This window comes from Manis pentadactyla, chromosome 3 (assembly GCF_030020395.1).
Source record: "Manis pentadactyla isolate mManPen7 chromosome 3, mManPen7.hap1, whole genome shotgun sequence".
Taxonomy (NCBI): domain Eukaryota; kingdom Metazoa; phylum Chordata; class Mammalia; order Pholidota; family Manidae; genus Manis; species Manis pentadactyla.
The window spans coordinates 43,871,342-43,898,091 of NC_080021.1; the positions used below are offsets into that span (position 1 = coordinate 43,871,342).

General features: G+C 40.4%; 1 protein-coding gene across 3 annotated transcripts in view; it reads right to left on the minus strand.

The window, feature by feature from the left end:
• SDC2 (syndecan 2) overlaps positions 1–26,750 on the minus strand; it is a 103,472-nt gene that overhangs the window by 39,020 nt on the left and 37,702 nt on the right. The window contains exon 1 of one of the 3 annotated variants that reach the window (XM_057497877.1): positions 20,013–20,036. The exons of the other annotated variants lie outside the window; for them this stretch is intronic. The gene's annotated coding sequence lies outside the window, so the exon portion shown is untranslated. Of the gene's footprint in view, positions 1–20,012; positions 20,037–26,750 lie in introns of those variants that run through there. 3 annotated transcript variants of the gene reach the window in all.

Consider the following 26,750-nt stretch of genomic DNA (forward strand, 5'->3'; position numbering starts at 1 on the left):
CATTTTCACCTTTATTATGAACAAGCAATTTCCACCAGCGGCTTTGGAGTCAGACTCTTCAGAAAAGAATTTGTACTGCAGACCTCCTCTGGGTAGCCTTTCACTGTCCCAAGGCCCCTGCTCCCTGAAAGGTGGTAATAACACGCAGTGAGGCTGCCCAGGTGGAGCCGGGGAATGGAACAGTCACCAGATTACCTGAGCCAGCACTGGCCTTTAGGATAAACCCCAACTCACCTTCCTAACAACCCTCCCCTACTGAGACAGCCAACCCTTCAACTTACTTGTCCTGAGCCAAGAGTTTCCAGAAAGTCTACCTGTGCAATAATAAATGCCCAGGTGACCTGATAGAGCTAAGATTGAAAGTCGCTAACGATGCTATGATCTCCCCATGTGGGCTCCAAACGCCACCAAGCTGACAAAAGATGAAGATGTATGAAATAGGAAACGCTCAAGGTACTGCCTTCAGGAACTTTTATTATTTATGACAGTTCTAGTCTGCAGCCAGTTAGGTTTTCTTCCATTTCAAAAGAGATGTGTTGCAAGCATTGGGATCCGCAGCCAATAGGACGGTATGCTGTCCTCTGTGGTGCCCACCAGTGAACAAATAATTAGAAAACAATAAAGTGTTAGCCGACCGGGCATATCACTGGTAAAATGATAAAATCCCCAAATTACAAAACACAGTATCAGTTTCAACCAGATGAAAAAGCCATTTTGTAGGTCAGGAATATCAGTAAGTTCGTGTGGCTTAGTTTATACAGAATTTCTGTTTTTATTGCTTCTATTCTCAAGTTGAGCAGGAGTTGTATCTGAACTCTTTGCCATGGCCTGTAAGACTGCGTGATCTGGAGCCACACTTGCATTATTTCTCACCCCTCTTCCCTAAACACACAAACTTGCTTCCACCCTTGGGCCTTTGCAGTAACTCTTCATCTGCCTAAACTCTTCCCTCAAGCTTCTCTGTGGTTAACTCCTTCTCATCTCAGAAGATTTGTTCCTATTTTTAATGATCTTCTCAAAAAGGCCTTCCCTGACCATCCCACCCATCACTCGCTAGCCCAGCACAGTCCCATAGAAATATAATGTGAGCCATACAGTTGATTTTAAACTTCCTAGTAGTTGGATTTTTCTAAAGTTAAATTCATCTTTTGGCTTTTGAAAAACTGTACTACAACTACACTACACACATTTTACCATTCTAACAATTTTTAAACATATAAATCATTGACATTAAGTACTTTCATATTGTTGCATAACCGGACCTTTTTCATCATTCCAGTAACTCCCCAGTCCTTCCCTGCCACCACACTAGCCCCTGGTAACCACCATTCTACTTTTTGGCTCTATAGATTTGATTATTCTTGATATTAAGTGGAATCATGTATTTGCCCTTTTGTGCTTTGCTTTTTTCATTTAGCATTCATCTGATATACTCTTTATTAAGTCTAAGATATAAACAAATTTTAAGACATAATCAATGGAAAATTAATGAGATTTATAATTCTCTTCCATGCTAAGTCTTTGAATTCTAGTGTATTATTTTTCACTTATAGAACTTCTCAACTTAGACTGGCCATATTTCTGGTGCTTAATGGACACATGTGGCTGGTGGCTACCACAGTGGATAGCACAGGTCCATTGTATTACCTTATTTTTTTCACCTTTCTCTAGATGAAATTACTTTTTTCTTTATGTGTCTATATACTTTTCTGTCTCCCGTCAGCAAAATATGTTCCTCAAGGTCAAGGCCTGTGTCTTTTCTCCCCCCTCTGCTCTAAACCAAGCATATATTAATGTAATCATATAAATATTTCTAAACAAATGTCTTCTGAGCAGATGCTTTGGAAATGGAAGGCTCTGTCTCCAAGATATTACTCAGATCCAATACTATTTGGAAAGGAAGCATCACCAAAGACTACTAGGAGTCATTGCCTCTTACAGGAAGACTCGGCAGCAGCATGGGATAGTGGGTTAGAGCCTGGAAGAAGACCTGCCTGGCTCTGCCACCTACCAGCTATGGGACCTCTCTGAACCTCAGGTTCCTCATCTATTAAATGGGGATGACAGTAATAGTGCCTACCTCATAGGGGTGCCATGAGCACTAATCAGTCAGTATATGTAAAGTATCCTGTACAAGTGCCTGGCACATAGTAAGCACTCTGTGAGTTAGGTCAATAAATCACGTTAATAAGTCTTGCTGTTGCCATTTCAGGGGTGACCATACCGCTCCAAGCATCTCTCATTTTTGGACAGTCCATCTACACAACAATGCCAGGATTACTTTACCAGAGAGCATATGTGCTCACACAGGCCCCTGCATACAGCACTATACGCCCCCACTCCTTCAGGAGCCAGTCTGAATTCCCCAGCAGGGCAAGCCAGGGGCAGGAAGCAAAGCGGGTAAAAGCGGGTAAGAGCAAGACTTCAGATCCTAATGGCTAGGGCAGAGCCAGGCTCTGTACTTGCAAGTAGAATGATCTTTGAGAACACATTCAGCTTTCCATGTCTCAGGTTCCCCATCTGTAAAATGGAACAGAAGTACCTCCTTTATGGACTGTTGAAAAATTAAATGAATTAACATGTGACAAGCACTTTTTACAGTGCCTGGCACATAGTAAGCAATCAAAAAATATTATAGGGCTCTCAACAACTGAATTCCAATCTTTGTAGCTTCATTTCATTTAACAAATATTTAGGCACATACTAAGTGCTGGGTACTGTGTCAATATGGCTCTTCCTTCCACAGGAGTTTACAGTCAGGTAGGAGACCAATAAGAGCCAGTTATAATCCAGGTGCTAGATGGTCTGCTCAGGGTGGTACACTATATGCTCAGACCCCCAGCAAGGGGAATGATCTAGTACTGGGGTTGGGGCCAGGGGAAGGATAAAAAAAGAAAAATAAGTAAGCATGAAAGAACATTTCACTATTCTTATCCAAGCATCAGCCACACACAACTTCCCACTCTTCCTTGATCATGTAGTGAATTTTCATTATTCTTTGTGCCTCTTACTGGCATTACACTCTGATTTAGGTCGGCCTACTCTGAGGAGATGAAGACTCTCCCTAGTCACCTGTTGCCCTACTAAATGCAGCAAATGTTCAATAAATGCCTATTGAATGCATTCACTTTTTCCCTACTTTCCTTTATAACTAAAGACCCACATTTCCAAAACAGCAGCCTGAGCTACAGTCCTAGACTAGGGCTGTACCAACAAGCTCTTGGCTTCAGCAGACCCATGCTCAATTTACAGTATCTGACCAGTTCCCATTCTACAACTTGCAGAAACAGGAAAAAAATGGCTCTAACTCAGTGTCTGTGGTGTTTATTTCCTACCCATGAATCAAGAACTCCAATAAGAGTTCCACCTCCAGGTTTTCCCTTAGGCAAGTCATTGACACTCTCTGACCCATATACACCACCCCTGCAGTCACGATGCCTATCTTGCTATACAGACAGAGCTTTAGGGTTCTACCACCATGTACTACTTCAACTATTTTAGTAACTGGACAATTGTTTAGAACCTCCAACAGATTTTGGCTATGTTTTAAAGTACATTATGAAAAACATTCATTTGAGCTGCTCTCCTCTTTTGTTTAAACTAACTCTTTGGGCTGGCCAACAATCTCATTAATTATAGTTAACATTTCATCTTCCACCCCCACAAGATGTATTATTTCACCACCAGATGTGCCAAGAGTAATTATGAACTTCTGAGGAAGAGAGGAAAACCCACAGGCTTCTCTGCAGACAGAAGGTCTACCTGGCTCATACCTCATATAGCTTTGTAAGACAAAGCAAAGAAAACAGACAATTCTCCTTTAAATTTAGAATAAGCTTTACTGAATATTAGATAAAGACTCAATAACTGTGCCTCTGTAAGGAAGGAGTAGGAAAAACATGAATTTTCCAGTGTGTGGCAGACCTAGGTCAAAATGACAGCAACACTTTACAGTTTTACAGGAATTTCCTCTTCTAAGAAGTTTAGATTATACCACTACCTTGGTGGTTAAAATGAGTAGTTGCACATAAATTGTCTAACAGTGCTTGGCACATAGTAGGTACTTATTATTACTCCATTCCTCAAAATACAGTTGTGGAACGAGGCTTTCATGGTAAAAATAAATTTAGTTAAAAACATGGCAACTAAATTATTCTTGTGAACACTCAGATTAAAGATAGCAGAACATGCCAAAACTTAACACTTTCATAAGACAACATCATTTTCTTTTCAAACTACAAATGAGAAATGAGAATTCTTCCCTATCTTTTTGCTTCCAGAATTCCTAAAGTCAGACTTTGATGTTATTTAATATAAACTGCTACAGAGATGAGATCTTACTAAAAATTTTTACTTGTTTAAACTTCAGAAAATAAAGTTATGCCCAACTGTACATACACAAACACACACACACTAAATATAAATGCTTACAATGGGATTCAAGTATGAAAATAATGCCCATGCTTCTCAAATTGCAAGGTCAGAATGACTTAAAAAAAACAAAGACAATCAATCTCAGAAAAACTAAGAACAATCAGCAAAAATATTTTTTGGTCTGTTACATATGCTTGTTAGTTGTATTTCATATAAAACCTGTTAAGTACAACAGTTATAGTAACAGCTTCTTTAGACATGTAAAATATGCCCAGCTAAAAATCTGTTATAGTTCACATTTCATTATTTTCCGAGAAATCTTGTCAGTAGAATGCCTAAAAACCCTTTCACAATATTATCATTCTAATGAATTAGCTGTAGCTTTCACTTTAAGAGCTGTAACACCATTAATGGTTTTATAACTCCACGGCATTAGGACAAATTAAATACTCTCAAAAAAATCAAGAAATATTTAATGGAGAGACTAAGTATTTAAGTTCATGAATTTACCAAAGTCAACTCCAATGTTCTTAGATGAAATATGTCTTTGAATTAAAATTCCTTATGCCTTCAAGAGAAGCATCTAAGAGGCACATAATTAAGTTGGCCAATATAATAATCAAAATAATGTAGCCATATAAGCATGATAAAACAGTCACTTCATTTTGCTGCTTTATGTCTAAGACACACTTTCACATCATTGAGTGAAAGTGGAGGCTCACTGCACCTCTGTAGGGTAGACCAGGCAGTAGGCATCATGGACATCAAAAAGGATGTGAGTCTAGGATCCTATACAAGATTGCACAGCCTGTAAGTGGTGTAAGGACAGAAGGGAAGGCAGGCTCAAGCCCAGGTCGCCGGGGTGGCACACTCACTGTATTTTTCACTTATAATATCAATCTTCTGTAGGGTAACAACAACTCAAGATATTTCAACTGGCTGCAGAACTTCAACTCCACAACTTCTAGGTGACTGATTCCTCAATTATCCCTCCCTGGGCCCTTTACCTTCCACCCCCATGGGAAACACCACTATATTCCAAATTTCTCCCAATTTCTCCATGGTAGTTATCTATGCCTTTCCAATCAGATGTCTCTAGGGCTTAAGGAGGGAAATACAGTCTTCCCATCTAGGAGACAGGTATGACTGGTGGCAGGGAAAACTGAGATATAGCCACAGGCAACCCTCTCCACACTACAATTCTAGAAAGAACTGCAGCTGGTGCCACAGGTGTTCAATTCTCTATCTTCCCCAACACACTTTCCACCTTGTCCCCACCCTAATAGAAAAGACCACATATGAATATACTATTAGGACTTACATATGTTAAACTCTATCCAAAACCCTACTAAGGACTTAACCTAAATTCATTTCTCCCACATAGGAAAACAGTAGTTTCTTTTTTTGTATGATAATCCCATAAGACCCTGAGATAGCTTCAAAATCAAAGATTAAGTCAGATTTAGTGTGGTTTTAGTGGTCAGTGTGAATCTCATTATCAGGATCTCATTACACTCATCTGTAAAAAAATCAGAGATTGGATTGGAACATCTCTAATAAAACTTTCTCCTATAGAAAAAAACTGAGATAATCTAATTGTTAAAAAAATTGATCATTCACAAATGTCAAATATAGATTCACTTAAGCAGACTAATACTAAATGACATCTCATTTCTAAAACAAACTTCAGAAATAAGAGCTTAGTGTATTCACACATAATATTCTTATAATAATTCACTCATAATTAACTAAAATACTTCATACATTTCATGCCTTTAATACACATGCTTATTAATGCACTGAAATTTGCCTAAAAATTACTTTCCTCAATGGACAATTTCAAAAAAATATACCTGAGCAGGAAAGGGTATCTTACTGCTCACTTCCCTAAGTTTGTGAAGCTGAGTGAAGAACACACAGAGAATGACTGAGATGCAGAAGCAGACAATTAGGCGAGTTTCCAAAGGATCACAAAGTTCAACTGCAAAAACAATGGGCAAGGCCCTTTTCCCAAAGCACTGGCAGGGATGACTTCATCAGTTACCAATGGGAGATAACAAAACTTGTTAAGATGAACTGTTAGGAAAAAAATGTAGCATCTTGGGGCATTTCCTTGTAAAGCTGTATTTCAGGTTAGAGATCGAAAGCCCAGAGGTGTATGAGGGAAACATCTTGGGTACATTCACCAATCACAGGGCATTTTTCAGGCTTTCACTTTAGACTCATTCACAAAAGAGGCTCCACTTAAGTACAAGTCCTTTAACTCTCCCTGTGAGGCCAGGCCACATGCTACCAACATATACATACAACTTTACATCCCAGAGCTGCAGTATGCAACCGAAATTGGAAGGAAAGTGATTACCTTCTGATTACTTTCTAAGGAGCTCCAAATACTTACTCAAATCACATCCACCCTTGGACACGCCCTTTCAAAGTTAAAAGCACTAAAATGTCCCTAATAGGTTACAGGCCTGGGCAGAAGCCATGAACCCATGGCCTCAGCGCCTTCCCACCCTTTTTACCTATCTCCATTGGTGGTACAGTTAGCTTACATTTCCATTATTAATGAAACAAGGAGGTGATTCCCTACATTTAACAATAGGACTGAAATATAAAACTTCACCAGGACAACTGGAGGCACGTAAGTCTTTGAAACAGTGTACTATCAAGCCACCAAGCCACAAAACTCTGCATACGCCTGGTCATGGAATAAACAACTGAGATGCTGGCATAGTTTGGCTACACCATTCCTGGAATACAGGCCTGTAGTTTGGTAATTAGCAGTTAACTGGCTGTAGGGACTGATGGTGTATAATGACAGAGCACGGCCATCAGTGGTTCACGGGTATATATGGCAAGTGTCTCCAACCGAGGAAACAGAAGCATAACTCTCAATTCAACAGAGCTTTTAAAGGCAACAGACCTGTCCACCAGCCCAGAATTTAAAATGCATACTTTTTAAAGTTCAAAACACATTTTTAGCACTGCTGCTCATATATTCCAATGCACAGATCTGAATAACTAATGGCCTACATATGAATTAAGTTTATTTTCCAACCCAAATGTACTAAATACTAACTGCATTGCTTCCATACCATCAGCTTTAAAAATCAGTTGGCAAAGTGGCTTTCTCAAAGTACAACATGGGATTCCTGGACCATCAGCATCACCCAGACCTCTGACAGGGCTATAAATTCTCTCACCTATCCCAGACACACTGAATCAGAAACTGGGGGTGGCACATCTCAATCTATGCTGTAACAAGCTCTCCAGGTGGGTCTGATGCATGCTAAAGTTTGAGGACCCTGGCTTAGATGTCTGAGAACAAATATAAAAGTGGAAATGTATAAGATACTTATAGGTAATGGAGAGACTGGGAGAACACTCAGCCTAATTAGGTAGCAAAGAACATGAAGGAATGTACTAGAAAAGATGAAAGTAAGGTAAAAGCCAGGAAATTAAGTGCTAGCCTAGGATGCCCAAATTCTAACTGAAAATTGAGAGCTCTTAAAAATTGGGGGACAGGGGGTTGAGCAGGAAGTCAGATCTTAAAAAGGTGGGTTAGGAAGAATAGGGAGTCTGTCAGGAAAGCTTATCTAGAGCAAGATAATAGCAGAGAGACAAACCTCAGTAAGACATGGCAACAAAGACATCTTGCTGACACTGTTTGCAGAAATAGCAATGTTAAAGGTAAGTTTGGGAGAAGTCCAGAAGATTTTGCTTTTGGAGTCTGATGTACCAATAGGGTATCCCAGGGAAAATGTCTATTAGGTGGTTAGAATAGCAAAAGAGGAAAGCACACAGAACCAGAAACACAGGTCAGGGGTGATCTGTGTGAAAATGATGGTCTGAAGACACAAAGTTAAGTGATTTTGCTGGGGTGGGGGTAATAAAGAAAAAATAAATAAAAGAATGGAATGCTACTGTAAACATGTCCCCTCTCTCCCACAGTCATTAATCCATCACTAAATTAACCTTGGCCTCCACACAGAATCATCCAAGTCCCCAAAGTGGAAATCTGGAATTTAGGGTAGCCTGCAGATATGGAGAGAAAAGTGTGGTAATTTAAGCACAAAAGCTCTGCTTGAAAACAACCCTAATTTTTACTTTAGGTTTCACTACAATGAAGAATTGAAGATGAGGGTTACCAATCATATTTGTTTCAGTGGAATTCCTGGTTCCACTAGTTACACAAACTTTGCTCTAATGATCTTAGTTAGACCGAGGGCATTAGGAATTGAGGAGCTCGCAGGACAGGAGGAATGAGGACTAGACTCCTTATCCAGGAATGCGGAGCCTTTCACTCTGACTCTGGTAACAATGAGTTCCTTCCTCAGAAACCCGCAAGGCCCCCAAACCCCACAGGGAGCCCTCTCCTTGCCAGCTGTCTGCCACCCGGACTCCCCAGGCTGACCGTCACCCTCAGAAATCCTGCCAAGGGCAAGAAAGGGAAATGGTGCCAGTGAAAGATACCACTTTGTCCCCTTAACTTTCAGTCCTAAAGAGGCTGTGGCCCGGGAACACACCCACGTAAATATAGCCAACTGATCTTTGACAAAGGGGTAAAGGCAATTATCACAGAGAACAAGTAGCCTCCTTGACAAAGGGGCTGGAACAACTGGACATCCACATGCAAAAAGTGAGTCTAAACACAACCTTTCAGAAAAATTAACTGAAAATGGACCATAGACCTAAATGTAAAATGCAAAACCATAAAACTCCTAGAAGATAGAGAACATCTAAACCACCTTGAGGGTATGACAATGACTTTTTAGATAAAACATCAAAGCACAATCCGTGGAAGAAATAACTGGTAAGCTCAACTTCATTAAAATTAAAAACTTTCTGCCCTGCAAAAGAAAGTAAGAAAACAAGCCACAGATTGGGAGTAAATGTTTGCAAAAGATGTATCTGATAAAGGACTATTATTTAAAAGTTGTGTAGCAAGTGGTCTTCCTTCTTACCTGACAGGGCCAGTTTCTTAGTATTCACTTGGCCTTCACTCATCATTTCTATTTCTCCCTATCTCAACGCTCTGAGCTTTCTTCTTAGTTGGATCCTTTCACTCCTAGTACCCAAGTATCTTCCTACAAGAATGCATTTCAAATTAAGGGAAGTAAGCGGGATACCAGATTTGGTAAGGAAGAAAGTTTCTTCTTAGGCACGGGAGAACTCTGTTAAATCTGCTGAGGGATGCTGCGCTGCTGGGCCATTTTTAACTACTATGAAATAAACAACAGTGGTGTCAAGTGGCCTGTGAGTAACAGCCATCTGGAGAATAAACTCAATCAAGGCCATCCCACTCACCTTGTACAGTAAGGCCTTCGTGAATTCCCACTTTCCCCAGGCCCTTTGGGAACCCAGTGCTTGTTTATACAAGGGTTCTAAAACATGCAAGCCCGAGAGGCTGCTTACAATATGACAGATACTCGGGTTGCTTCTCTTTCTCTTCCCACCTCTGTCTTTTGGGGACACTACGCTTCACTTCTTCTCTATGAGCAATGTGTATATGTTTCTACACCCAGAAGAAAATCCACCTTGCTTGGTCAAATACATGCTGGGCACACATTTACATGGATATTAAAAACTGAAGGGTAAATAAACATACTTCAGGCTGATGGCTGTGTTTTTCCTGCCAATGTGTGTGGGACTGCTCATCTAGCTTTGAAGAGCATTTTCTCTATCTTTTAAAAGACCAAGAGCTTTTAACATGGTATGTAAATAGTGCACAGATCATTTTAAGGGATCTGTGAACCTCATTTTTTCAAAAATAAAAGTGTATGTGAATAACTTTCATCAGATTCTCAAAGGAGTTTGTGATCTAAAAATAGTATAAGTACTAGCATTCTAGGTTCTACAGGGAAATACAGAAAACTTCTTCCATCCTAAAAGCCAAACCCTAAAGCCACATGAATAATAAAATCATAGCTTAAAAACATATAATCTGTCCTTTCATTTCCACACATTTGTTATGGATTCTATTATGTTCTACCAACTATTTTAAAGGATTAATATATGAAACAGTATAATAATTTAGTAATACACCTACCAGGGAACAATTAACTCATACCACACTTAACAAAACACTTTTACATAAATATTCTTTAACCTTTACAACAAGCAGTGAAATGCACACTATTATCCATGTTTAAAAATATGGCAACAGATTTTACAATTAAGAAATTTTCTCAAGATGATAGTACCAATAAGCTGGCATTTGAACCTAGGTTGTCTGATGCCAAAATCCATGGTAACATTTTGTAAAATACTAGTTTTAAAAAATCTATTAGAATACATGGGTGGAAACTGTATTTCATCTATCTCCCTTCCTATGGAATAGGGATTGTACTACTTACTTGCACTCTGACTTGGAAATGTATAAAAATTGAAACAAAAACCTAATACTCAAAAAGAGTTAATCAGTAAATCATTATGGGTCATTCACTTGGGGCTAAAAAGTTAGGGAACAAAGCCTACTGGTGACAATATCCAGTATTTGGCTAGAGAAAAAAGCAAATTATGCTAATGTCATGAGAATGTACTTATAAACATAGCAAACCAAGCTTCTCTTTAAGCCATGGTTTCATTCTCCCACTTCTCTCTTCAGAAAACTATAACAGCCTCTTATTACTTACCTTATTAAGCCCCAATCCTCTGCCTGGCCCCACACCCTACTTCATTTCCCACCTTTCACACACAATTCCACAAGGTAGGTTACCCTCGGCACCCTCCCACGCTCAATTCCACTGCCAAAGTAGGAGAGATTCTCCAGCCATCCCTTCCTTTCTTCCTTCTTCCTTTAGATGTCAAATCCTAAATCTTTTCAGCCCTACCTCAAATTTCACCCCCTTCTTAGCCATTTGGCCTTGACTCTCCTCTCTCATATTCCAGCTAGTCCCTATAGGCCCTTGAGCTAAATACAGCAACCTTATTTCCACCATTATTCCTTGGGGAGACCCTACATAATAAGCACCTAACCTAGGACTGAGCATCAAGTAGATAACTTAATCATTAGCATGACTAGATTTACTCCCCAATTCCAGTAAGTCATACAAAAGCAATCTAAAAAAAGCCCAGTTCTTCTAGTAGCAATCAATGAAGTAATCTGGAGATTATCTTCATATGTGACTTTTAAGGTAATGTATGATTTAACATTTTCTATTGGGCTGTTTTGCTAATATATACCACTTAGTTTATTACAGAATCATCATCAAATTTCATTTGATTTATGGAAATGTTTGAAAAACAGGTACTTTTATGGACTTTTCCCATTTAAAAATCACATTCATTCATTTCATTCATTCATTCAATAAATATTTCAGCATACCCACTAGGTTTCAAGAACTTAATCACAGAACCCTAAGCAATCTCAAGAATTAAAATTCATAAATTCTTAATCATTATACATTTACTTTGAAAAGATTTCCCGCATACAGGTCAGGGATATAATTAAAGACAACAACAAACACAAGCGCCTACGCAGGCAACATACCAACAATGAAGGCCCATCAGTTGCTGACCACAAAACCACCAGAAGCCTTCTCTCTTGCTCCAGTATTGTTCCTGGTTACCCAAGTTCTGAGCCAGAATCACAAACCCCTTTCTCCTTTACGAAAAACCAGGGCAAATCTAGCTATTTTCCTCTCACCCCATCTCCACCCACCAGAAAAGTAGCATGTCTGAACCCTAGCAAACCATTTCTAAATAACACACAGCTCTACCCTACACTTACAATCTTCTCAACCACCAAGAACAGAATGGATCCTTCTCCCAGACGGGTTTCAGGCAATTAGAACTGCTCTAAGTACTCATGCATACCAATTATGGGCTTTATTTACAAAGTACACTGAATGGAGACATGGTTAGACACGCCCTGACAACTGTCCTCAAGATCAGTTTTTGTACTTGTGTTCCTCCTGTACTTATGCATCTTCTTTAAAGAAATCTCAGCCTGGCATTCTAGGACATTCCTCCCACACAACACAGCTATTGTGTTCTAGGGTTCAGGGCAAGTATTGAAAAGATAAAAATATTGTTCAGCAAGAAATGGTACGATTCTCACATAAAGACATCAATTGACCAAACACATGGCAAATATTTAATTGTTACAATCCTAAAATTGGTTACAAGTGTGAGTGCAAAGGTTGGGGGCATGGAGAAGCCAAAAGAGGAAGAATAATTTCCATGTTCAGTTTCTTTTTCTTTTAAATATAATAAAATTTCTCACTAAAACTGGTTTATATGTAGTTGACTTCTTAAATTATCAGCCCCGAAGAGGGGAACATAATGGTGAGAAATATGAAATGACATTACAGAAATAATCCAAACCATAAACTGTTTAGTTCAAGTTTGACTTCCAAGTATGTCACTTAATTGCATTTGCATATATATGTATGATATTCTGAGAATTCACTCCAAACAAATTATATTTTAACCATCAAGCTCATGAGGAAGTTGAGAGGTCTAGCTCTAAGTTTAACAATTTATTATGGCTCAAGCTGGAAATATGCTCTTCTCAGACTAAGAGAAAATTTATACTATCTCAAACCTTTGCAGCAAGCCACAAGTTAAATGTGTGGATTTGTATGGATGCCTCAACTTGCAGGGTTGATAAAGGGAGCTGGAGAGATGAACAAAGTAAAGACACTAGTGCAGAAAATGCTATTAAATTTGAAGAGTAAGGCTTGTCAGAAGTAATTGAGAAGTGGCCTCAATTTCTAAAAACTTCCTAAACCATAAAGTATTATACACCACATGGAAAAAATTTAAATCTAGCCTACTTTATTATGTCCTACCAGTGACATATATTTGTGTTTATTTAGGGAAGAGTCACAAACATTTAAATACTAATATTAATTATTTGTGTGCTTTACCTGGTGACTTTCAGCAACTGTACCTGAATCATTCTTGTTGCTCTGTAAATATGAAGAAATACTAAGAGAAATAAAACAACAGAGCTACATTTTATGCCCTGTCTCACACTCAATAAATATTGGTTAATTGATTGGAGTTGGAATGAAACAAAAGATTCCTAATGTGTTCACAGGTGACTGAGTGCTACAAGCTACTCTTGGTGGATACTAACTGAATCTCATGGGCTCCCCCTCAGATTGGTCTAAGAAAGGAGATATAAAAAGTCCGCATCATTCATTCACCCATTCATTCAGATATGTGAGACCTCTTCTGTGCTAGACACCACACTAGAGGCTGAGAATATAATGAGTGTGCATTGTAAATTTTAAGAACTGCCTGTTTCCCCACAAATAGGCTGGCAATACCCCGTGCAGTCAGCTGCACACAGGTGGTAAGGCCAGTCCCTGCCACAGGTTCCCCTTCTTGCCCTCCCATGTGACCTAGTGAATCCAAAGCACTAATGAAATCTTAAGCCTTGTTTATGTAATCCATCCAGATTCCAGTAAAGGCACTCGCCCGGGGGGACCTCACTCTCCCAGCTCCCCTACCTGCTCGGTTGAGCGTGCTCCCTGGGCACTCCTTCCACATGGCTCCCTGCATGGCACACCTTGCCTCCCTCTTCCGAGTATAATTACTCCTTTAATTTCATATGCCTTTCCCAGTATTATTTCTTTAGTCATGTAGAAGTGATCCTTAAAGACCCCACAGGGGAGAATTAATTTTCCATTTGTAACACAGGGTGCAAAACAGAACAAAGTCCCATCCTTCCAAAGCTTGGTCTAATGAAGAAGACAACCACATACCACAAAAATGAACCATAGAAATCAGTGCTTCCAAGGATGTGAGCAGAGTTATGAGAGTAGTGCGGGGGAGGGGGGGTCGAAAGAGACTTTAGCTGAGGCCCGAAGGACCACTAGGCCTTACCCAGGGGAAGAAGGAAAGAAAGGAAGAGAGGAGAAGAGAGGGAAGACAGTTCCATGCAGGCAGAGCAGCTTGTGTCAAAGTCCCCAGAGGAAGGAAGCTGGGCCCGCAGGAGAAGCTGAAAAGCTGCCACTCTGCTGAATAGCAGGAGGCCAGAAGGCCAGGGCTGAGAAGGCAGAGAAGAGGCAGGCAGAGGCCAGACCTCTGTGTCTTTATCTTAACATTAAAAAAAAGAGAAAAGTTAAAAAACCAAAAAGCTTTAAGTGCCATAGTACAAACTGGACTGGATCCCAAATCAGACAGGTGAACCTATGTCCCACACTCCAGTTCAAAACAGGTGGGTGCCATGCAATGCTGGGCCTGGCTTCTGTCTCACCCAGTGTGGCAACCTAAGATACTAGCACCTATCTCAGAGCACCCTTGTGAGGGATGAACCAGGTACAAGTAAAGTGTTTGGCTAATTAACAGCATTATAAGATTAAAGATTATTTCTAATTAAATGCTAGAACCTAAACCATGATCTGCATAAAATCTTATTTTTTCCTTTTAGAATCTGTCTAGATTAGGAAACACGCACCCAAAGAAATAACTGTTTTAAGAGTAACTGCTTAAGAGTAACACTCTCATACTTGTGCTTCACGGAAGAGAATGATATTCACAAAACTCAAGACTTTATTAAAATTTGGATGCTAACCTGCACTATGACCCTTTATAGAGGGATGGCAGGCTGCTCAGATATTTATATATTTCAATACACCAGAACCTTCTATCTTAAATAATCACTCTGTAAACCTCTTTAGAAAAAATATTCCTGGTATAAATCCAGTATTGTATGTCCTCAGTCAATTACCTTATTATAGAGAGAGCTTGGAGACAGACCAGATTACGAACCTTTGCATAAAATTAAAAAAATTAATTGATGCACAAGCGGCTCTCATTGTCTGAAGACAACGGTCGAAGGTCGAGCAATAAGGCATAAAGAAAATAGTGTTTGTGGTTATGATGGATAAACAGCTGTATTAGCTAGTTTGTGTTTGTGCAATTCTTGCTGCCAAAAAAATAGCAAGAAAATAAAAAGAGCATAGCACTCTAAAACTGATATTGGTTATTAATTAGGTTATCTCTACAACTTCCCATTACCCTTATCTCTTCCTAAAAGATGTTAAAGCAAACTTAGCAAGAATAATGACTCAGTAGACCCCCCCAAAAAAAGCCCTCACCACAAAAACTGAGACTATTTATGTATTAAAATGTTGAACTTATAAGTTATTTGTAGCTAATAATCTCTATATCTTTAAAAAATTATCAAAATAATAAAATGGCATAAAATTTTGTAGAAACACTTCCTCAAGCACAACCTGTATGGATAGTGTATATACAGATTAGTTATCAAAACTGAATCCCTGTAATTAATATTTTTGAAAATTAACACCAGTTTATAGGAGTTGAATCTATTTTAAAAATATGCCTCATGAAACATTTTTGTTTCAATACTTCTCAAGCCAAGCTTATTTTATGCCATTTAGCAATTTGTCCCTCAGTGTAAAAAAGCATTTTGTGAAACAAGGGTGTCAGATTTTTGCACTGTTTTTAAAATCTGAAACTTGAATTACATATAACCCTAAGCCTCAAACTGCTTTCTTTTCATCAGTCTGATTATAAAATAGCTACTCAGGAATTCCTGAAATACCTACAATTCTCTTTCATTCAATACCAGAAAATTCTTATAAGCTTAATGAACTGGAGAAACATTACTCCCTAACAAAGGCAAGATGCTTCAAGACTCCACAGGAATTTCATCATTCAGAGTTCTCTAACCCTGGGGGAAGGGATACCACATTCTATAAAAAGTTACCTAAATACACTAAAAGATTGTAAAGTATCCCTTCTGAAGAACAAAGGAACCAAGAAACAAAATTGAGGCTTTAAAACAGCACAACAGTATTTTAAAGTATCAGTTAGTGACAAAAGCCTAAAAACTCCTTTGTTCCTTTCAGTCTTGAATACAGAGCAAGGTAGCCTAGAAGTAGGACTACCAGAACACCTTGTTGAAGTAAAATTTAAGACTTTACAATGATACTAAATCAGGATAAATTTTTAGAAATGGCAAACACCAAATGTATTGAATGAATCAATCAATTTTTAAGAAGGCAAAGTGTAAACTGATTTTATGTTCAAAGACTATGGCTTGATATAATTCCCTTCTTTCAGGTGTTGGGCAGAATTCAAGTAATGCACAGTAACAGCAAGGCACCATTAACTTCTCTCTGTTCTGAAACCTGCATTTGCCAAGATCAATAACGTGGAATATAATTCAAGAACTTTAATATATCAAAACAAAAGAGGGAAAGAAATTCCTCAGGGCCTCTGGAGAAAATAATCCGACGATGGAACTCAGAGTAAAAACAAGTTAGTTTTATATTGGATACTAGAATCTGTATTTCATTCTTCATTTCACCTGGAGGCTGAGACATTAACTCAAACAAGGTCCGGGTAAAGCAAGGGTTTTGCCCAAGCCTAGCTGGAGAAGAGTGACGTCAAATCGGAAGCAATCCAGATACACACCAATGCACAGCTTCTGTGGAAAAGGCTGTCATGTCCTCCTTCCCCAAATCAGGAGGCATTTATCTCTTCCAGGGAGACAGCAAGATGGCATTGCCCCCAGCCAATGCAGTCTCTGGCTCATGGAGCACAGACCCTGTACCCCAAGAATGAATGCAGGCTAATCTTGTTCAAAAAAGAAGGAGGAAGGGAAGATTTGAAGAAGATGGAGACACTGGAGAAAATCTATTTCAATAAAAAGGAAATGGGCAGTAGAGTACTTGGCACCCAAGTTCATGGGGGCTGGGATCAGAGGGGGAGGAGAGAAGGTCCCGGAGCACTAGGGCCTGCCGAACATGCTGAGCTCATCTGGTCTCTTCCTTGTCCTCTGAAGATTCAGAAAACAACCTGTCTGCTCTCATAAATGGTCAAACTCAATCGCCCAAAATCCCCATGAGAATTCAAAAGCAACCAGCTTGCATTTGGTGACAACACCTAGGAGAGGGTAAGGGCTGGGCCTTGGAGCTGAATGGGTCAATGCCTGGCTCCAGTAGCCCAGTGACCTCCAGCAGGTTACTTAACTGCTCCGTGTCTCTGCTCAACTAACCTGTAGACTGGGGCTAATAATATTATACCTGCCTCCTAAGGTGACATGAGGATTCCAAGACTTAACAGCTAACACCCACAGAGGCTGAGACTAGGTGTTTGGCACAGTGAGTAAGCAGGACATAGTGTTAGTTACTATGATTCTTTACTGAGAGTGGTGTGTTTTATACTGACCTATGAAGAAGAGATGTGTTTGACTAGGAAAATTAAAACCATGGGCAGATTTTCTCTTCATCTCACTCAGTTGGTGAGACCTGAATTTCTTGGGGTTTGTAGGAGGAACATGATGCAATGCACAGCAAGGGCATGATGGGCATCTCTGCACCTATACCGCCTGCCTAGGCTGGGTGAGGGCCCCCAGGTAATGGGCTTGAACCAAGTGGGAGTCCCCAGGGAGAGCTCCCCACTATCCAGCAGCCCTACTCACCAGTGGGGACCTGGGCTTGGGTGAGTATGCTGATCACTGGCTGAGCAAGAGGCTAAGTTCCAATTTCCCCTCAACAGCGACCTGGCAGCGCAGACACCTGGGGAGCCTGCCAGACAGATGATCACAGAACCGTGTGTAGGAACCAAGAACTGACAATATTAGGACCATTAAGATGATCAGGGCACCCCTCAACAGGAAGTAATTTGACTCCTGTCACCCCGGAGTGAGATCTACACAGGAGGCTCCTGGGGGCTTTGGATGCCAATGAGAAATAATCACAGGAGGGCACTGGACTGTCATGACTGGCCAGTTTAAATAAGATGTCACTTGAGATTGTTGCATAGAACATTCTGTATTTTTTAATAAAACATGCCCACAGAAGGGAGGTCAAGGGACTTGCCGAAGGCTGTCACACTGTTTTTTTCCCCAGAGTTCGAGGCGGGTATTTGGGTGGGAACCAGCCCAGGTCAATGGACATGTGAGACATACATAATGGAAAGGATTGAAACTCCTTTTTCATGAGCACCTTTGACACAAGCGTTGCTTCACCAGTGATGCCTCTATCGGCCATTGAACTTCCCTTTTCAGTGGAATGTGTCTCTTTCTGGGAATGACCGTCAGCATTCTCCACGAAGTACTTGGATTATAACTACATTCTATCCAAAAATCCTAGACTGGGACAACCACCTACCTTCCATTTTGATTTTTTCTACCTTTAACAATGTGTCTCCTCACTTACAATCATGAGATCTCTGACAAACTTTTTGAGTTCCCATTTCCCTATGAGCAGAGAGGCCCTCACCCTATCTATGTGGCCTGTATTTGGAAGTACTGAATACTACTTGGGAGTCCCCCTAAAACCCACATGTAAAGTTTCAAACCTACAGGAGAAAGCAGTCTTAAAGGTGAAGTGGATTTGAAAACTGACTTGGAAACATTATTCTAATTTTATTTTTTCAGCTACAGGAATAGTACACATATTACTACACTGCAGCAGTTTCTAGGCTCTGGTTCAGTATAAGAAAATAGTTTGATTTGTTTTAAACAATGCTTATTAAATTTTTAAAAATCAAATTCACTAACAAGTACTCATTGAGTCTCTACACAAAGGCATTTGGGGTATGCAAACAAACATATGAGGTATTACTCCTTGCCTCAGAAGAGAAAACTGCTATGAGGACTTTTAAAGCCATTTTTTTTTGTTGGGAGGCACAAGCATAACAGTCAGATGAAGATACTCTCAACAAGGAGAAACAAAGGGCCAAATAAAAAACATCCCCAACTAACTGGCTCCAGTGAGTCTACTAGGTGAAGGACAACAGGTTCTACCTACCACCTGCATTAGCGCTTCACAGTGGCACTGTTAATAGAATGAACTTCCTCCCCTTTTCCAACAGCTTGCAAGCCATCCATTTCTATAAAAGCTGCTCCATTCACAGTTGCAGCAGTTCTCGGAGACAGACTTCAGTCCCATTTTCAGAGTTACCTACAGGTAAGATTTCTATGTGTCCTATCCTGCAGGACAGCCTCAAGGCACCAGAGCTGCGCAGGGGACTTGAAATTCAAGAGCAGGAAACACAGGTACATGTTGCAAGGGGAAAAGGTTTTGTTTGTTTTCTTCCCCATGTCAAAGACTCTGGATGGACGTGGGGTGGGGGGATATGTTTGTTAGGAGGGAAATAGGAGAAAAGTTTGGAAATACCCAAAATTGTTTTTAAATAACATGCTTTAACATGTTTTCTTGAAGAACTAAGTATCTCAGTTTCAGTATGAGTGTTCTGTGAAACACTCAGTTTTTAGATTCCTATACTCAGCCCACCTACAAAATGTCTCTGACAGATATAATTTGTTATACAGGAGATAAAAGGTACACAGGCACATTTGAGCTCAATTTACTAGACCAGAGATAAGAAGGAACCATACACAACACATAATATGCTGCAAAAACCCTTTAAATACTATGTCTACTCCACGGGCACCCTGTTTTCTAGGATGCTCTGTCACCCACACAGAGCTGGAGTCAAGGCTTTTTTATTGCCATGGTCCTACTTATCACCAAAATTGACATCAAGACAGTGAAGCACACAGCCCTCAAAGCTGCAACTCCATTATATCATGTCCCCTGCAATGAGAGAGTCTCAATTTTAAAACTGGCAGTTTAAACAGAAGGCTTGGGTCAGGAATTTCCTCAGTCCGTTTCCAGTCACAGCTACTTCTGGTAGTTCCTCACCTTTCATGAACATTTCTGCAGCCTCGAGAGGAAAAAAAACAAAAAAGCACTGAAGTGATGGAGTAAAATACAGGTTAAAAAACAGGTTGGAAGGGTGACACCTCGCTCACTCCTGCCTGAAGAATGCCTCAAGATGAGACGAATCCCTTCGTCAGGATGAATGGCACCATATCCGCAATGAAAAGCATCTGTCATTCTCAGAACTTCCTTCCTCCTCGTCCCATCATGTTTGGGGAAATACAAACACTCGATATCTCAACTACCTTCATGACTATTGTTGTTTTCAAAGCTGCATAAAATGTTTGCCTGGGAAATCAAAGCAGGACCCACACCAAGTCAGCCCAGATATTAAGACCAGGAAAGCTTCTTTAAATCCAGACCCTACACATTAGAATAAAAGCCACCCTGATATTCTACATCAGCAGGCAAAAAACATAGTCTGTCCAGGTACACCCTGATGCAGTTGATCACCGTCTGTAACTGACGCAGAGCCCAGACTAGCTTCAGGTTTGCATACTGCAGCAAGGAGAATAGATACAGACTCTGTCTGATGGGCCGACACCTAAGAGTCGCTGGCAGCTTCTTCCATAAATAGCCTGGTGGGCAGTGTTGGTGGGGAGGTGGTCCCCAAGTATATGGGCGAGTTGGAGTCATAATTAGGCCTTCTAGATCCATATTTACTAAGTGTAACTCACACTGAAAGTGGGACTATAGAAGCCTTTTACAGTGTAAACTACTGAACCAGATTTTTACATATATAACCAAGACATAGGATGCCAGTAGGCCTTCCAACAGGAGGGAACACAACTGCCACACATTGTCAACTCAAACCTTTAAGACACAATAATAAATTGAAAATAGCCTGTGTTTTCCCCTCAACTCAGATAGGAGACCATTCAACCTGACACAAAAAAGGTTTTGTAAATCAATAGGCCATTTAGAAATGGCCTGTTTTCATTCTAGTACTGTGGCTTTTTTAAAATGGTCACACCCAGGGTAAGAGCATACAGGCAGCCTGTGTGGAAAGTGCCAGCTCAGAAAAGCTTTGCTCATTTTGAGGGTTCCCATCAGCAGAGGGAACTCCCAGCAGGGTGCTCTGCTGGGCCCAGTAATCAATATATGGAAATTCAGAAAAAAAGGCTTGTTTAGCCTTGCTTCCCAAAAGCATTTTTTTTAATTCCACAAAGGAATCAGAAGTGGGAGACTGTAAGATGGTTAGAGGGCTAACCGTTCTGATGAAACTTTAATGAAACACTTGAGAAATCCATTCACACATAGTCCTGTTTCACGCACCAGCTTCTTTCCTCAGCTCCAAACTTGATAGTAATAACTAGTAATTCACCTCCTCACTGTTAAAATAGCCCTTTCTTTTTTGTACTTCAGCTGAGGCCACTGAAATTGCTCAGAGAGGAACAGGAAAATTCATCACACATTTTACAAAAAGCTCCCCATTGCTCTTCTCCTGCAGGTGACTGTTAATGATGGCATGCCCACCCAAGCAAAAACAAATGGAAGGTCCTCTGCAGGGAATTCTAGGGCTCCCCTGCCAACCACCCAAGGCACTGGAGTCTTTTTTGTTCTTTTGGCTAATTTTATCACTAACAGAAATTTGTTTGGGATCTTTAAAAAGAAGAGAAAGCAAGCCAGCCAGCCAATATAAGCTGATTACTAAATTATCTTACCCCAAATCCCAGTACAGGTTCCTTTGTGAATGTGATCAATATGAGAGACACTCTCCCCAAAAACAAGCACCCACACAAAATTCTACGGCTTCTGGGAGTTGATTCGCAAAGTCCTTGGATCCGCCCAGGGTTCATGAATTCCAAGTCATCTCGAGATTAGACCAATCTTTGATCTTAGGCTATTTTGGATGACTATGAGAGACCACTGTCAGACCCTTAAAGAGGTGTATTAAAAAGGCTACCTTTCTACAAAATTTCAACAGATTATGTAAGTGAAAAATTTCTCTGCAAATTCTTAGCAGTTTCCACAAGAGCAAACTCTTTTCAGTTGCATAGACCTTCTTCCAAGGAAAAGTTCTACCCCCCAGTTCCTGATCCTCCCTTTTCCCTGCCTCCTCACTACATGTACCACCTCACCAGGAGCCCTCAGCTGCTCTGAAACTCATCTACCCACTAAAGCTCTAGATTCCTTACCTTAAGTCCCAAAACATCATCCCAAATCACAGTCCTTGCTACCCCATCAACCGATCCTCTTTGCTCCATAAGTGGGGGGGTTCCATCATCTCAGGGTGTTTAAGGTCAGTGAGTGCTTATTAGAAATGCAGACGCCTAGGCCATATCCTAAACCTCAGCAAACTGGCAGAACTTCAAGGCAGGGGTGGGATACAGGAAGGTGAACATTTAAGAAACTCACTGAACAGTTCTTACGCATTCAGTTTGTGAACTATTGCTCTCAAGTGACCTTTGACTGAAGCCTGGTTAGGATCCTCCTTGTGCCCTACTCCCTCCTACCAGGATGTACCCACTCTCACTACAGACTTTGATCTGTTTCTTACCTCTACATGGGAATATTCTCCTCTCTACCTACCTTGGTCTTACACATTTTAAAAGCTCTATCTCAAAGTCCTTCATTCCCCAAAAGGGATCTATTCTGGTGTCTCTCACGGTGAATTTTTCTCTGACTTCACACATCAGAATTACCTAGTTCTTAAAAATGCCAATTATTAGGCCAACCCAAGTTCTACAGAACTGGAAGAACATAGAGTGAAATGTATATATGTAAACATTAATAAAAAATACACAAAACACAGAGAGAACTCTCAACACCACCGAAGTCCTGTCTATGAATGTTTATTTCCCAAAACCCTCTCAAATACTTCTGAAACTGAGTTGAGGCCAGGCAGAGAAGAGTTAAAGTCTTGAAATGTGTTCTCTCATCTAATGCAATGAATGCAAGCTACAAGAGCAAAGCCAGTCAGGTGGGGACAGCTGTGCCATGGCTTAACCTAACAGGATATACCAACAGTGCGAGGAGCCAGCTCACTGAGCTCCTGAAAAAAACCCTCAGCTCCGCAACCCCTCTCCCTCTTCTTAAAAACACCTATACAAGTTAATTAAATGCTAGGCTCACACAAGCAGCGCAGACTTAAAACTGTATCTGATAACCTGCTGCATAAGTTATAGTTTTTTAAATTATGTGCAAACCAGATGATAATTATACCAATAATCAGGCTCCCATGTAATATCCATGAGCTCTAAAAATCTGCAATTTTCAAAACTTTGTAAGTGAGCATAACCATCTCGAAACCTACTCATTTATTCAAAAAGATTAACTTCGAAGTTTTCTAGGAATATGGCACTGTGCTAAGTGCTACAGGGACACCAACATAAATGAGAAATGGTCATTGCCCTTAAGGAGCTCAGCACAATCTTGCAGGGAGAAATGTAATAAAGACAAAGAGCTGTAGTGCAAAGCAGTGTGTGATAAGTGCTGTAGAGAAGTTCCGGGTACCACAAAAGCTCATGAAAGAAAGAAGTGATTACTAGGGTAAGCAGAGGAAACAGCACTGAGGCAGCAGCTTTTCACTTGGTTCTTGAGGGATAAGCATAAGTCTGGCAAGGGGAGTTTGGAATTGAGAGAACAGGGCGCTAGCAGCAAGTGCGAGAGCTGAAGAACGTAGCAAAATCTTAATGCTCGGAATGGAATGGGATGTTAACTGAGGCAGAACTGTCAAAAGACACTGGACTGCAGCCCCTTGGCCTCTCCACGGTACACCCTTAGGATGGGGAGAATTTTACATCAGTAAAGTCACTTTGCTAATGGGAAAAACATGTCCAATTAGCCCAAAGGCACCTAGGTTAGTTCTTTCCTAAGAAGGAATAGTGTGGCACAACCTCAAATTAAGCCTAAATGGCATGGGGACTGGGAGAAAAAACAAAGCTCTTCTTTCTGAAATAAACTGAGCCAGACAAAGTAAAAGGGAACATCATGGCTAGAGCAGTGGACATAAAATCAGAAGACCCAGGTTTGAGTCCAAGTTCCTCCTGCCAGTTACACCACCTTGAGTGAATCAACCACACTCCTTTACATGCAAAATACAAATGGTAATTCCTCTACCCAGAAAGACTGCTGATCCCACAAGATGGCTGTGAAGGTCCTGTGTAAAAGTAAGCTCTTTCAGAATGTAAGGCAGTTATAACTGGATGACTTCTGAAAATTTTGGAAAAGGTTTTAAGCACACATCAGCATCATAAAAAAAAAATGCAAACAAGACCTTCCACAGCAAGGGAGTGCCAGGCTCAGGCTGCGGCAGATGCCAGGACGCCAGAGCAGAGAATCAGAAACAAACAGGATGGTGTCGAGCTTATTGGGCCGATGGGTCAGAAAACACTGAGAGCTCCCCACATCTAGACTTTTCATTTCCTTGAATAGATACATCTCCTTAACTGAAAAATGGGCTCACACGCATGTAAATTGAAACTTACAACATAAAAAATTCCTTAATGACACACTTGATTTAAAAAACACTCATTTTGTTCAGCTTACATGATGTTTCCTTAACAAATATGAAGATTTTATTATGGTCCTACCCAATTTCCTTCATTACCAGCTTGGCTTTTCTTAATAGTCAGGGTCAATCAATATTGAACACCACTATACAATTATCTAAGTTAAATATATACACATATAACACAATTTTAACAGACTGTAATTCATTTTCTTAAAGAAACAAATGCAATGCAAGGAACTCTTGCCATTAGCCATAAAAATGTTTAAAGCTCTAAGTAAACATATTAACCTGTTAACCTGCAGCAAGGATTCTTTAGTGTGACTAAAAAATAAATCTGCCTTTGATCCCATGCAGCCCTCAAGACTTCCAAATTCTTACATATTAGGCTACCATACTTATAATTTAAAAGCCAAATAATTTTGTCTATCCAAAGACTATATAACACACCAGACTACACAGCTATTTCTCCAATTCCTCACCTCTTAAACCTCAAGCAGCTCAAGTTTCTCCTATTCTTTCTTCTTACCTTCCCTTAATCACTGATTCTCTCTCATTGTTCCTCCCTATAATCCATGGTAGTAAGACAATTTATCCAAATCAAGGCACTTTTGAGAAAGGGGGAACTACTATTAGTAACTAAGACAGAAAAAGGGGTATAAAAAACTGGGATATATATGGTAATGCTACTTAAAACTATTATTCTGGGTGGAAGGAAACATCCATTTGCTGAGAAGAGAAGGAAAATCTCCTATTTAACAGGCTGAACTAGTACTTGAATATTTGGACCTATCCAAGCCCTGAATTCCCATCTTTGAGCCACGCCCAAGAAAGCAAAGCCACCCTTCTCCCCATCTCTCCTCTCTGGGGTGCAAAGTCCAGGTCAGCATGTACTGGGCTAATACCGATGGGGAATTCTTTGGACCACTGGTAAAAGCTTGAGGGCTTGTTTGTTGCTATAAACAGTGGCTATCCTTCACTGCTAAAGAGGCATTAATAACCATCAATTAAATAGGCATTAGCAATGTCAGCTTCGAACTTCAGAGGCTCTTCCTCATCCAAAACACTCATTAGGTATGGTTTACTGTGCTGGGAGCTCCAACAGTCAGAGGGCACAGCCCACATCCTCTCTACATTTACAGTCCCAGAAAGAAAATGACTATAAAATGGGAGATACCCACACATCAAATAAGGGATTTGAAGGTGCAGGCCAACCAGGAAGAGTATAGCTGGGTTTGGGAATGGAACAGAAAGCAAACTAGAAAGAAGGAGCTGGTTAAGTGACCCCCAGGCACGGGCTTGGGGCTTCAGCATGGGGCAGCTCTACTGTTGAGAGGGGAAGCCGGCTGGACACATGGGGCAGTTCCAAAGACAACCATTTCAGGCCTTCTCCATGGCTGGTCCAGGCTCACCTGAGCTGAGGACCAAAGGGCCCTGACCGTGACCCGACCTTGGGTTCCCCACCTCAGCAGTGTCAAACCCTCCCCTCTCACTGACCTGTGAGCTCCCTTAAGCCTGGGGGCTTGGGCGTCAGTCACTGCAGTATAATGGGCACCCAAAAAACAGGGGTTCAATCAATACCTTTTTTTAAAATGTAGTAAAGTACACTTAAAAAACATACCATCTTAACGCTACTGAACTGTACACTTAAAGATGGTTAAGTCCATTCACAATATTTTACAACCATCACCACCATCTGTCTCCACAACTCTTCATCTTGCGAAACTGAACTTTGTACCCATTGAACAGCTTCCTAGTCCTGTCTCCCCTGGTCTTTCACAACCACCGTTGTACTTCTGTCTCTATGAATATGTCTACTCTAGCTACTGTATTTAAGTGTTTTGTCTTTCTGTGATTGGCTTATTTCACTCAGCAGAGTGTCCTTAAGGTTCATCCATGTTACAACATTTGTCAGAATTTCTTCTTCTTAAAGGTTGAATAATTTTCCATTGTATGTATATACCACATATTGTTTTTCCATAATGAATACCCTTTGAATCAATGAAGTAACTATACCTCAGAGACAGGAATGCAGTCTCCTCAAAGTTGAGAGAATTTCAAGTCTCTTCTTTGGGCTGGAATATTAGAAATTTCTTAGAAAAGAGATCAACAGGTCAGGTAAGAAAGTGCTTCCCCAAGGCTCTCTTCTATTTGCTACCATTAAGGAGAATGCATGACTCAATAACTCACTTGGCCTGGGTGAACTGAGACTTTTCTGGTAAACTGCCTTGCTTTTATTAGTTTATATTTTAACACTTCCATTTCAA